The 11,137-nt window shown below is 30.7% G+C and overlaps 1 long non-coding RNA gene across 1 annotated transcript; it reads right to left on the bottom strand.

Annotated features, from left to right (window-relative positions):
- Nucleotides 1-6,673: 6,673 nt before the first annotated feature.
- Nucleotides 6,674-7,821, bottom strand: LOC121120514 (uncharacterized). Its single transcript, XR_005865087.2, has 2 exons — nt 7,486-7,821; nt 6,674-7,266 (listed from the first exon to the last, which is right to left on the bottom strand). It is a non-coding gene; the product is annotated as an uncharacterized lncRNA (long non-coding RNA).
- Between the last annotated feature and the right edge of the window lie 3,316 nt (nt 7,822-11,137).

Genomic DNA, 11,137 nt, shown 5'->3' with positions numbered 1-11,137 from the left:
GGGTTTTCCTGAGGAAATTCAATATTTAATTATTCCCTAATATAAGCTTCATTTCATGATTATAAATATATTCGCTTACTTAGTTGACTTTTAGTCACCAAATCGGGTTCTATATTTCTAAAGATGGGATCTGTGAAAAGAAAAAACTAAGTTTAGCGATTAAAAAAGGAAAAACACTTAATGAAAGTGCTCTCTTTTTTTTTTTTTTTTTTTACAAACGGAATCTGGCTTAAATAGCATTTTCAGGTAAATAAGAACAGAACTCCAAGTTCCTACCTGCATGTATGAGCTTGGAAGGAAAATTAAAAGGCAAAGGTAAAGTGACTACCCAAAATAAATACAAAAAATATAGTGATAATTTTTGTCATTAAGTCATTTACATATTTAAGCTTTTTGACATTGATTTTTAATGCTCAAAATGAAATGGTAAATTTCGGTTGATTTGTCGTTCCATCGCGCCAAATATAAAAATTACTTGGATTCAGATCTGGGTAGTTTTGAGGCCAAGGGTCTGACTAGATGAAGTTGTCAAGATTGTCTTGGAGTCAATTAGAGACCTTTGACCTCACCATGCATTGCTGTTGCTACAAAATCACTTTCAAACCCCTCAAAGTCCCTCCGAACCTTGCAAACGAACATCTCACTGAGTCCTAGAGTTCGAACAATAGTTATGGTGTTGCTCCCGGCGTTGATTCCAACGAAGGCTCTCTACCTTTTTTTATTTCTCTTAATACCACTACTTATCGCCAAATAAACCCGTATTTGAAAAAAGAAAACCTTCTAACCTTGATATGTACTTTTCGAACTTAGTTAATTCAAAACGCAATCAAACGCATAATTTATAAACTTCATTTTGTTTCTAACCAACAATGCTGTTTAAGTCATCATTTTGTTTCGAATATGGACTAATGTCTCATCAAGTTCTTCATGTTCCGAGTCCACGGAAAAATGGTTAGACCCCCTCTCATATTATATATCAAAAGTATAGTTCTCAAGTGCAATCCGGTGCGACTTTCGTATCAACATGACACGGAACGATAAGGACTTGTACTCTGAAAAGATGGACTGGAATACATATCTGGCAAATAATCATGAGGGGATGTTAAAATGTAGATAAAAATGTATTGTTTAATACTTAGATGTAATATTCCGAATTGATGCCTTCTACAATATTGTCCATTAATAAAGTCATATAAAGAAAATTGAAGAATAACAGAGTTCATCCGATTCTTAGCCCAAATGTCTGCAAGGCCATAAAAAAAATGTAATAAGTCCAAGTACTAAAGCTTTCTCATGACCCTACCTCTCTGCTTATTTTGGGAAGAACTGGCGCCATACATTTTGGTCATTTTGTGGCAAATAGTAAATACCTATACATTTATATCTTGCTTCACAAAGACAAAACAATCTAAAGGATACAACCATGTAATTATGGTAGAACCATTTGGCTAAGGATCTTACCATTTTCTACTTATTTATTGTTCATATATTGTAGTTAGTTGTACTACTATGGAGAGGATAGTTTTTAAAAGGTAATAAAGTACATATTTTGTAGAGTCAGAGAGCACCTTTGGCAAGTTTTTTTTTTTTTTTTTTGCGTTCCCTACCAAAAAAAAAAAAAAGGAAAAGATGGTTAGTGTGAACAACACCCCAACACAAAGGAACTTTTTTTTGTTTAGTTATCTTCTTTTTCTTTTTTTAAAAGAACAACAAACGAAAACGAAGGGGAATCAATTCATAAGACAAAGAATGATAAAGTAGCTTTAAATGTCAAAGAGTATCCGAATATCAACTTATCATTCTCATACAGTGAATCAAGTTTGGAATCAGCTCTCCATCATAAGTAAGGTTACGGAGTCGGGTCCTTTTTTTTTGTAGATTTGGAGTCAGGAGTCGTAAAATTTGAGCCTACTCTATCATCTAAGGCTACCATTGAGTCTTTGTAAAGTTTTTCTCTAAATGGTTATAAAATATATGTATTAACAACGATTAATTTATGAAACTTGAAAGTTTACTCATTTATAAGCTTACTTCACAAATTTCAAAGGTACTCAATAGTCTATACAATCACAATTCCCAAACATTTCTAAAGTCTAAATTATTATGTTGCGTAGAGAATAGCCACTAATTCATTTCTTAGTCTTGTGAATAGTCAATGTCATCAGAGTAAAGTTTAACGTTGCAGTTAGAGGCTATGTATGCTCTACGCAACATAATAAGTCATAAATAATGTTCAGAATAGATAGATTTTGATCCCTTCATTTGCTGTTGTAGTAAAATATCTCTTATTACAAATATTTTCCTTATACCTGGCACAATTATTTACTTTATGTAAATAATAACTACCTATAATTGTATATACATATATTAGGGAAAAAATATTTTTAAATTATATTTATATTTATTTTCTAATATTTAAAGGATGTGTTGGTGTGAAACGGCCCATTGGGGTATATCCAATAGTGACACGACTCTTCCTACATCTTCTCCATCATTTTTCTTTCTAAAAATAGATAGATACTGTTGTGTCTTGACGAGGTTGAGGAGACACAAACTATTTAAAGGTGGAGATATCCGGGACGACCGAGAGAAGTGAGGAGAAGGAAAGGCGTGGAGGAATAATACAACGGTTATTTATAAGAACATCTGTATTCTTATTAATACAAAAACCTACTCTAAACCATTCATAAAATACACGACTATTTATACTTAAAACAAGGTAAAAGACTGTACTTTACACATATTGTATATATATATAAGAAAATAAGAGAAGAGAACAAGGGGGAAGAAAACACTAATACATTACAGATACCTCCCACTGGTTATTGGAAATCTAGGGATGTGAGACTAAAGTAATTCAGCATATTTATATGCATAGCTCAAAAAGTTGTTTATATGGAATTGAGGCAGTGCCGGTTCTAAAATTGATCCACAGATCCCTACTATATACCATCCCCCTCCACCCAATTAAAATTTTAGATTAGTCATCTCCCTGCTATCTACACCCACAATTTCTGTACAATTTTAGATCTAAAGTGATTCAAACAAAGGATATATTATGGGAGGTATTCTTACAATTAGTAGAAGCCATAACGGAATAAGCAGAAGTCTAAACGAAAAATAATTTATGACAGACATGAGACAATGAAATGTGATTTTCACCCACTGGTTGGCTCTAAACCATTAAAATAAACTAACGAAACGTGACCGTTAGCTTGAGGAGATACAATGGTGCAGCAGTTTAATATTTTTTTACAAGATGTCGCTTTTCATATTACGTCACACAGTCATTTTTCTTACAGATATAGACTGGGAAATAATCAAGAGGGGGAGAAATCACGACTCACACTCTAAAATTGCTCTTCAGAAAGAAGAAATTATCTTATTTTTTAATTTTTCTTTTTTAAAATACTCTCCAAGAGAAAAAAAGTTTTCAATTATACATTTCTGACAATAATCAATAGTATAATTTTGATACAATGCTCAATTTTTGTCAGAGGTGGGAACTTGGACTCCAGATTTATATTGCACTCAATAGATAAATCTTGCTTAGCTAATCTATGTCCCCTTACAGGACCTCAAAAAAGCATATTTTAAAAAGTAAAAGCAATGAGACAATAACTTCTAATTAATATCTACAAATAATAAATAAACAGTACTTCTAGCAGATAAAGAAGTTTCTGCGCACCAAGACATTTTTCAGCTATTCCTCACGTGGGTCCTCGTTTCGCTACTTGGTTTAAAGCTTTAGAGGGATCATAATGAAAGCAAATGGTGATAAGGGGCATTTCCTTAGGTCTCTGACTGCGAGGGTATGAATGAAATCTTGTTAGCAAATTTGTCGAAAATACTTTTTTTTCTCGAAAAATGAATGATTGTTGTCAAAATTCGTATTTATTTTTTGTGTCAAAAGGCCCAGCATCCCCAAGCTCCAAGGGCTTCCGAAGAGTTTTATTTGTGAGAAGGGCTTATTTTTTTTAGAGAAGACAAAATACTTTTTCAAAAAGTTTGCTTTTTTTTCTAGAAAAGAAAACTGGAAGATAATTTTTTTTACTTGTTTCGGGATTGATAGTTTTCCTACAGAATGATAGTTTTTGGATGGTAGCGACAAAATTTTCTTAATTGGGGGAGGGGTCAAGTTACTTCAGTCCACTTCATGTGGATGCCTCTGCTCTTCTTCTCTTTGACAACTACTATAATTTATAGTTTTAGTTTTTGTGAGTCAATTCATCAATATGAGATGTCATTTGTATAACTAAATAGATTCTGACGCATATACCTACGTTTATCAGGGGCGTCCAGAGGAAAGGGGGGTGATTCTTGGGTATTTTTTAAAAAAAATTTTAGAAATAATTTATTTTGGGAAAAAATTTCAAAAATCCTCAACTGTTCCCAAAAAATTTCAAAAATCCTCAACTATTTCCGAAAATTTCAAAAATCTATAGCTATTAAAATTTTTTTGTGGAAAAAATGTCAAAAATTAAATATAAAACTCTTCGAAAAAAAATTCACAATTTAAAATTTTATGGAGAACATTTTCAAAAATCCATAGGTATTCAGAGAAAATGAAATATTTTGGGGGAAAAAAATTGAAAAATTTAATTAAATATTTAATTTGTTAGTAAAAAGCAAAAATTCCTTCATTTGGGGGAAGGGCTACAAGGCCCTCCGTCCCACACCATGCAGACTTCCCTTATTATACCCTAACATTTTTGCAATTGTAAAGTTTAGGATCTTAGAAATTTGATACTATTGTTGTCGTCCACATATTTATTTAAATTAATGTAGCCATTTATAATTGTCAATAAAGAGGACACGTGGGTTTTTTTTTTTTTATTTATATATTTTTGGAATTGATAAAAATAATACTAATATATTTTTATTCCTATATAGTTTTGGAAAATATTTTTTGGGTATTAGGGTCTTTTATATTTTAAGTCAATCTTCTACTATTAATCCCAAAAAACACACCAGACATTTCATGATTTTATAACAAAAATCCTCGAAGATAATATAATGTGAAAAAAGAACAGTTGGTCACCCTACTTTAAATACATTAGGTCCATTGTTACAAAGATATTGTTGTGTCCTGTTATATTATAATTTTTTATGTGTAGATACAATGTAGATTCTTATTCGCTTTTTTTACTGCTTCTTCAGACTAATTGACAATTTGCGCAGGTACGTCATAGGAGGTGAGTGATATACTTACTCATTTCGTTTCTAGAGAGAGAGAGAGAGATCTGTATTTATAGAATTGGGAGATCGGAACAATAGATTCTTAAAAGGTACATAAGTAGTACACACCTGAAGAATAAGTTGTTTAACATATTCTATTATTGTTCATGATACTCGTCTTTTTTACAACCAATTTCTTTGTGTTTTACAAGAAAGAGCAGATCCCTTCATTATATTAAAAAAAAAATCCAAACAAGAGATGTTAAATTATCCACGCACAAAAATTGAAACTTTTCTCCTGAACAGGGGTGTACGCAGGATTAAATTGAGGTGTGGGGAGGGGGTGGGGAGGATTGGAATTTTATTCACAAAAAATCATTTTTTTTTTAAAAGAAACTCAAAAATCTATTGTTATTCGCAGAAAATTAATTTTTTTTTGAAAAAAAAATAAAAAATCTATAGCTATTCACAAGTAAAAATCATTTTCTTAGATCTTATTAGAGGCTTCAGACCATTTTTTGAGGTCAATGGATGATTATATTTCATGGTTGTAACACATATTTTGCAATTTTTTTTGCAAGTATTATCTTAATACATACGAAATCACGCCCTCCGATCAGTAATAGCATACTCCTTTAACTATGTAGTGATGGAAGATTAATCGGAATCGGAATCTTGTGCTTTTTTTGGAATCGGGGAAATAATGTTAAATTTGCAATTTCGATTCATATTTATTCCTCTTTATAAATAGAATTTAATTATTTCTTACTTTTCCAAGTTTTGAAAAAAATAGCTCCCCCCCCCCAAAAAAAAAAAAAAAAAAATATTCATTGATTAGAAAATTGAATATTTGAAATTTTCTTTTCAAAAAATTTAATTTAATTTTTTCCATTTAAATTTTTGTAAATAACTGTATTTTAAAATTTTTCTCCAAAAAATTTTTATTTGATTTTTTTCCAAAAAACTTTACATGAAAAATTTAATTTGTTAAATTTTTTAAGAACAACTTGAGATTTTTTAAGGTTTTTTCCAAAAACTTTAATTTTTTGAGAATAGTTGTGGATTTTTGAAAAAAAAAAATGAAATGTCTAATTATATATTAAAAAAATTCATTTCTGGATTTTTTTTTGGTTTAAATTTTTGGATTTAAAAAAATAATTATTTGGACGCCCTGAAAGCAAAATGGTATAGTTTAAATATTATTTAAAATATTAAAGATTTTGTAAAGAGTCTTCCCGGCAGCAAATTTATCCAACAGTTTACTTTCCTAGTTCCTCTTATTTGGAAAATATTTTTTAATTTTTTAAAGAGTTTTTATAATTCAAGATAAATACGAGAAAAACAAGATCAAAAATTTATCAAAGTATAAGAATTGTCAAAAAGTAGCAGATGTTGTATATCATTTAAATATGTATTTTAGGTGCATTAATTTCCAGGGGATTTGCTAGCTTTCATCATTGGAGGGATTAACCCCAAGAATGATCAACAGCGTAAATAATTTCTTATATGAAAAGGTTTATTTTATGTATATGAAGGAACAAACCACGTAGAATTACTAACTTAAACGGAATATATTTCAATAAAGTTCTCAAATAAAAAGTCCTATAGAATTTCCCCAAGAGTCTGCTATATTTACGACCCATTAATTTCTCTGTAAAATAATTAAAATTAAATGAGTTACATGCGAATAAATTAATAAGCTAAAACGAAATATGCATTAAATAAAAGTATATAATTTCAGATGTAGATTCTGATCACGCCGGGGTCACCAATTATGAACACGCCATGTACAATTGCTAACTTAAACTGAATGTATTTCAACAAAGTTCTCAAATAACATACATTCCTTCAGGAGGGGAGATAAAGCAATAGAAGCTAAGCCGCATGTATGATTTAGAATTTCATGACTAAATCTAGTCAGGAGAAAGGAAAACGATATATGTATAGCTACTCTTAGTAACAATTATAGTCTATGACGTCACTACAAAAAACGTGTTGGAAGTCAAGCACCAGTTGGAGAAGCGTATTGGTATAACCTTGTGTTTCCCTTAATCTTGGATTGTGTGGGGACTTATTTTGTGCAGAAACCTGTTGAATGGGAGAAATCATTTTTCAAAATCCACATTTTACAATTTTCTTTTTTTTTTAGTATAATATAGACAATAGAAACATTTTATTCATCCTAAAGTATTTAAAATAATGTATGCCAAACAAGAAACAATTGTAAAGTTTAATCTTAATCGGGTATTTACTTTATTTTTTATTCGTTTATTTCAATACTGTAAAGTTATGATAATGGGAACTTACGAATATTTATTCAGCAACATTTTTAATTGTAAGTTTGTATAAGTAATAAGTAAGGGGTGGTCATATTTCCATACAAAAACATCTAAAGAAGATGGGTTTGCCGGAGGATAACTCATGAAGGTTGTGTGAGGAAGTACCAGAATCTTCTATAGATCTAATAACGAGATGTGATACCCTAGAAAGCGTGAGGAGAAATATATGGGGTTTTAGTCGAGATCTACAAAAGAATAAGAAATACATTTTATTTTTTATTGACATAATTATTGCCACTGGTTGTTTTGGCGATGTTTTGATATAAGTTTTTGATTTTGACAGTATGTAATTGCGAACTGTCGTGAAATGACAATATGTGTGTTTACTTTTACTTTAAGAAATGATTTTCATGAAGGTGTGTTTATATTTATGCTGAATTTATTTTTAGTTTATTCCTTGGTTTGGAAGTGGTTTTATGTATAAGCATTCCCTTTTTTTGTAACAATGTGATGATTGCATTTTCATATGAAATATACGTCAACTTCTGGGTTATATTCTATACGCACAGGTTGCTGCATTAAACTGGAGTTTCCGTGACCTTGAGGCGACTGTGTCGTCACATATGCTGCTCCAGGGTGAGAATAAAAAATAAGTTTTAAGCCTTGGTATCAAATCTAGTACTTACAAGACCATTCCTTTCCCCTCATTCAAAATTCTAAACTTATATTAAATATATTGGCATAAAATGGAAAACCACTATAAAAATTCTTGTTAACCAGAAAATATATACGAGGTTGGTCCGAAAAGTTTTCGAGCTCGACATGAAGATAGCAGCACTCGTACATACAAGATGGTAAAATCTATTTAACATCTGTTGACAGTTACACACCAAAGTGTCAACCATTTTTGACGCAGAGTTGTTATGTAATAGTCGTTTGAGTGAGTTGATGTGTTTACGTGGGGGAAAAAATACTCATTTTTTTAATTTGTCATCCCTGTTACTCTTCACACTTCTCCCAGCGATGCTCCCATCTCTGCAACACTGTAACTTAGCTGGGCAAAATGTGTAGAGCTACAAGGACACTAAGTTCAAAAATGAAATAAAAAATTCAGAATTGTACATCACATCAATTCACTCAAGCGACTGTTACATAACAACAGCGCATCCAAAAGGTTCAAACTATGGTGAGTAAGTGTCAACAGATACAAAGGAGAAGTGACACGCTTTTATTTACGAGTGCTGCTATCTTCACGTTAAGATTGGAAAGTTTTCAGACCACCCTCATAAGAATATATAATATATTATCTTATATAAAATAACGCAAACTCATTGGAATATACGTGCTATCCAAAATACGCAGTGTTGGAAACTGCATTCTGCAGGGACCTTCTGTATTCTTTATTTGATTAACATCTCTCATCCGGACCAACAACGAGAAGAAAAAGACGGATCATCTGAGACTAGTGTTGTGTCGGTCATTGTTCAGTACCGCAGAGAAGCAGGGTCCCATTTGTCGGTCCTTAGAGAAGGTAAAATCGATCCCTCAGGACGTCAATGAGCACGTTGTTCCTTAATAATATTTTTTGCAAGATATGTGAAATGATTTTAATACATATTTTATATATCTTATTTGTTTTAATAAACCATGGATATTTGTATGGAAAATTGCAAAGAGGTAGAGTTTGGTCTTTTGGACCAGGTCCAAGGACTGGCGGTCCTAAAACCGGACTGGAACGAATATATAAGGGCCGACATAACACTATCTGAGACTGTCCTTCGATTCATTACAACTCTATGTAGTTTGTGTGTATGAAACACAGACTGCAAGAAAATCGAGCCAACTTTCTCCCTTTAGTTCTTGCAAGAAACACACTCCACTCCTTATTCGGTCTCTCTCTCTCCCCCCTCCCTCTTTCACACACGTATAAACACTTTCTTATCCCTTCATTTACTATTATAATTATCATACGTACTTATTTTCACGAAAAATACATAGATATAATATGAACATATATCAGAAAGAGGATATTTGGCAAAAGTCCAAAATAATGATGATAATATCTAACTCATACAAAACACACACTGGATGGAGGAGAACTACATCATATCCTTTACTAACTAACTACATTATATCTATGATTCGTTTCTCAAGACCTGCTGTTTCTACTACTTACTACTATTACTACTTGAGGAGAAGGTCATTCATGAAATATGAAAAAAAAAAAGCTTTTTTTTTTTACATGTGTGACGCTCTCCATGTTGTATGTGAATGTATATGAAATAAGGTTTAAAAATCGTGACTCACTTTTGTGTATATCAACGTATAATATTGTTGTATTTAATAATTATATTTATAAATTACAAGGGATAGTTTTGCCCGCATTGCTCAGGGTTATTAGGCGTTGACAAACATACAAATTTTGCTTTAATATTATAGAAGGTACAGAGGTGTTCGGGGCTTGGATTTTGAAATTTTTTTGAAAAAAAATCGAAAAATTAAGATTTAAAAAAAAAAAAAAAAAATCGATTGCTATTCACAAAAAATTAAATTTTTTGGACAGAAATTTCCAAATTTTAATTTCTAAACAAAAACTACAAAAGTGCATAGCTATTGACAGAACGTAAATTTTTTTGGAAAAAAAATTTAAAGATTAAACTTTGAATATTAAATTTTTTTGGAAAAGAAATTTCAAAAATTAAACATTGAATATTACATTTTTTAAAAAAAAATTTCAAAAATTCATAAGTATTCACAAAACTTAAGTTTTTGGAAAAAAAAGTCAAAAATTATTTTTTTTTTGGGAAAAAATATCAAAAATTCACAAAAAAATACAAAATCAATTGCTATTGTCAAAAAATTAAATTTATTAGTTAAAAATTTCTAATAAAAAGAAAAAAATCCTTCTCTTTTTAGGTTGGTCTACAGATTCCCCTTTGGACGGCCTTGGAGATGATAATAACTCAACAAACCCTTGGTCTTACTCTGCGTTATTCATAATTAAAGAAATAATTAAGTATAGCCATTAGAAAAGGAAAAACGTTTGATGAATTTGTTCTTTTATTTTATTTTTATTCATTATTAAATAAGTCGTGTGAGTGTGACATCTCCCTCTAAACTTATAATTCTTGCCTATCTTTGGTGTAAATTGTTTAAAGATGCATAATAAGTTGATTATATTTCAATAAAATGATAACATTTCCCTTGTTCTCCTTTCTATAGCATTTTCTTCCTCCAAAATCATAGAAATGGCAGCTGATATTTTAAGGGTCTTAATTCAGGTGTATCATATCTATCTCTTAAAAGAACATATCAATTCATGAGTACATTCACACCTAGCTACTCACTCAATACTTATACATTCTCTCCTCAAGAATAAAAAATGATAATCACAGCTTGAGAAAAAAATTATTATTTGTGGAGCCAGGAAGTAATTTTAGTTGATCGTGTATAAACCTCATTTAAAATTATAGCCAAAAATATCTAGCTCTTTTAAAGAAGTTCGAATATTTCTTATTGAACAAGAGTCTTCTTGGAAGGTAGGAAGTCACAGGGGTGTCCGGAGGGCTGTAGGAGCTCTAACTCTCCCAAATTAAGAAATTTTTCCTCATACTAGAAAATTTAATATTCGCAATTTAAGTTAATTTTTGAAAAGAAATAAACTTAAATTAAATTTTTCA

Source organism: Lepeophtheirus salmonis, chromosome 6, assembly GCF_016086655.4.
Source record: "Lepeophtheirus salmonis chromosome 6, UVic_Lsal_1.4, whole genome shotgun sequence".
In the NCBI taxonomy this organism is placed as follows: domain Eukaryota; kingdom Metazoa; phylum Arthropoda; class Copepoda; order Siphonostomatoida; family Caligidae; genus Lepeophtheirus; species Lepeophtheirus salmonis.
Note: the sequence above shows the minus strand (reverse complement) of the source record. Positions and strands in the feature narration are given on the sequence as shown.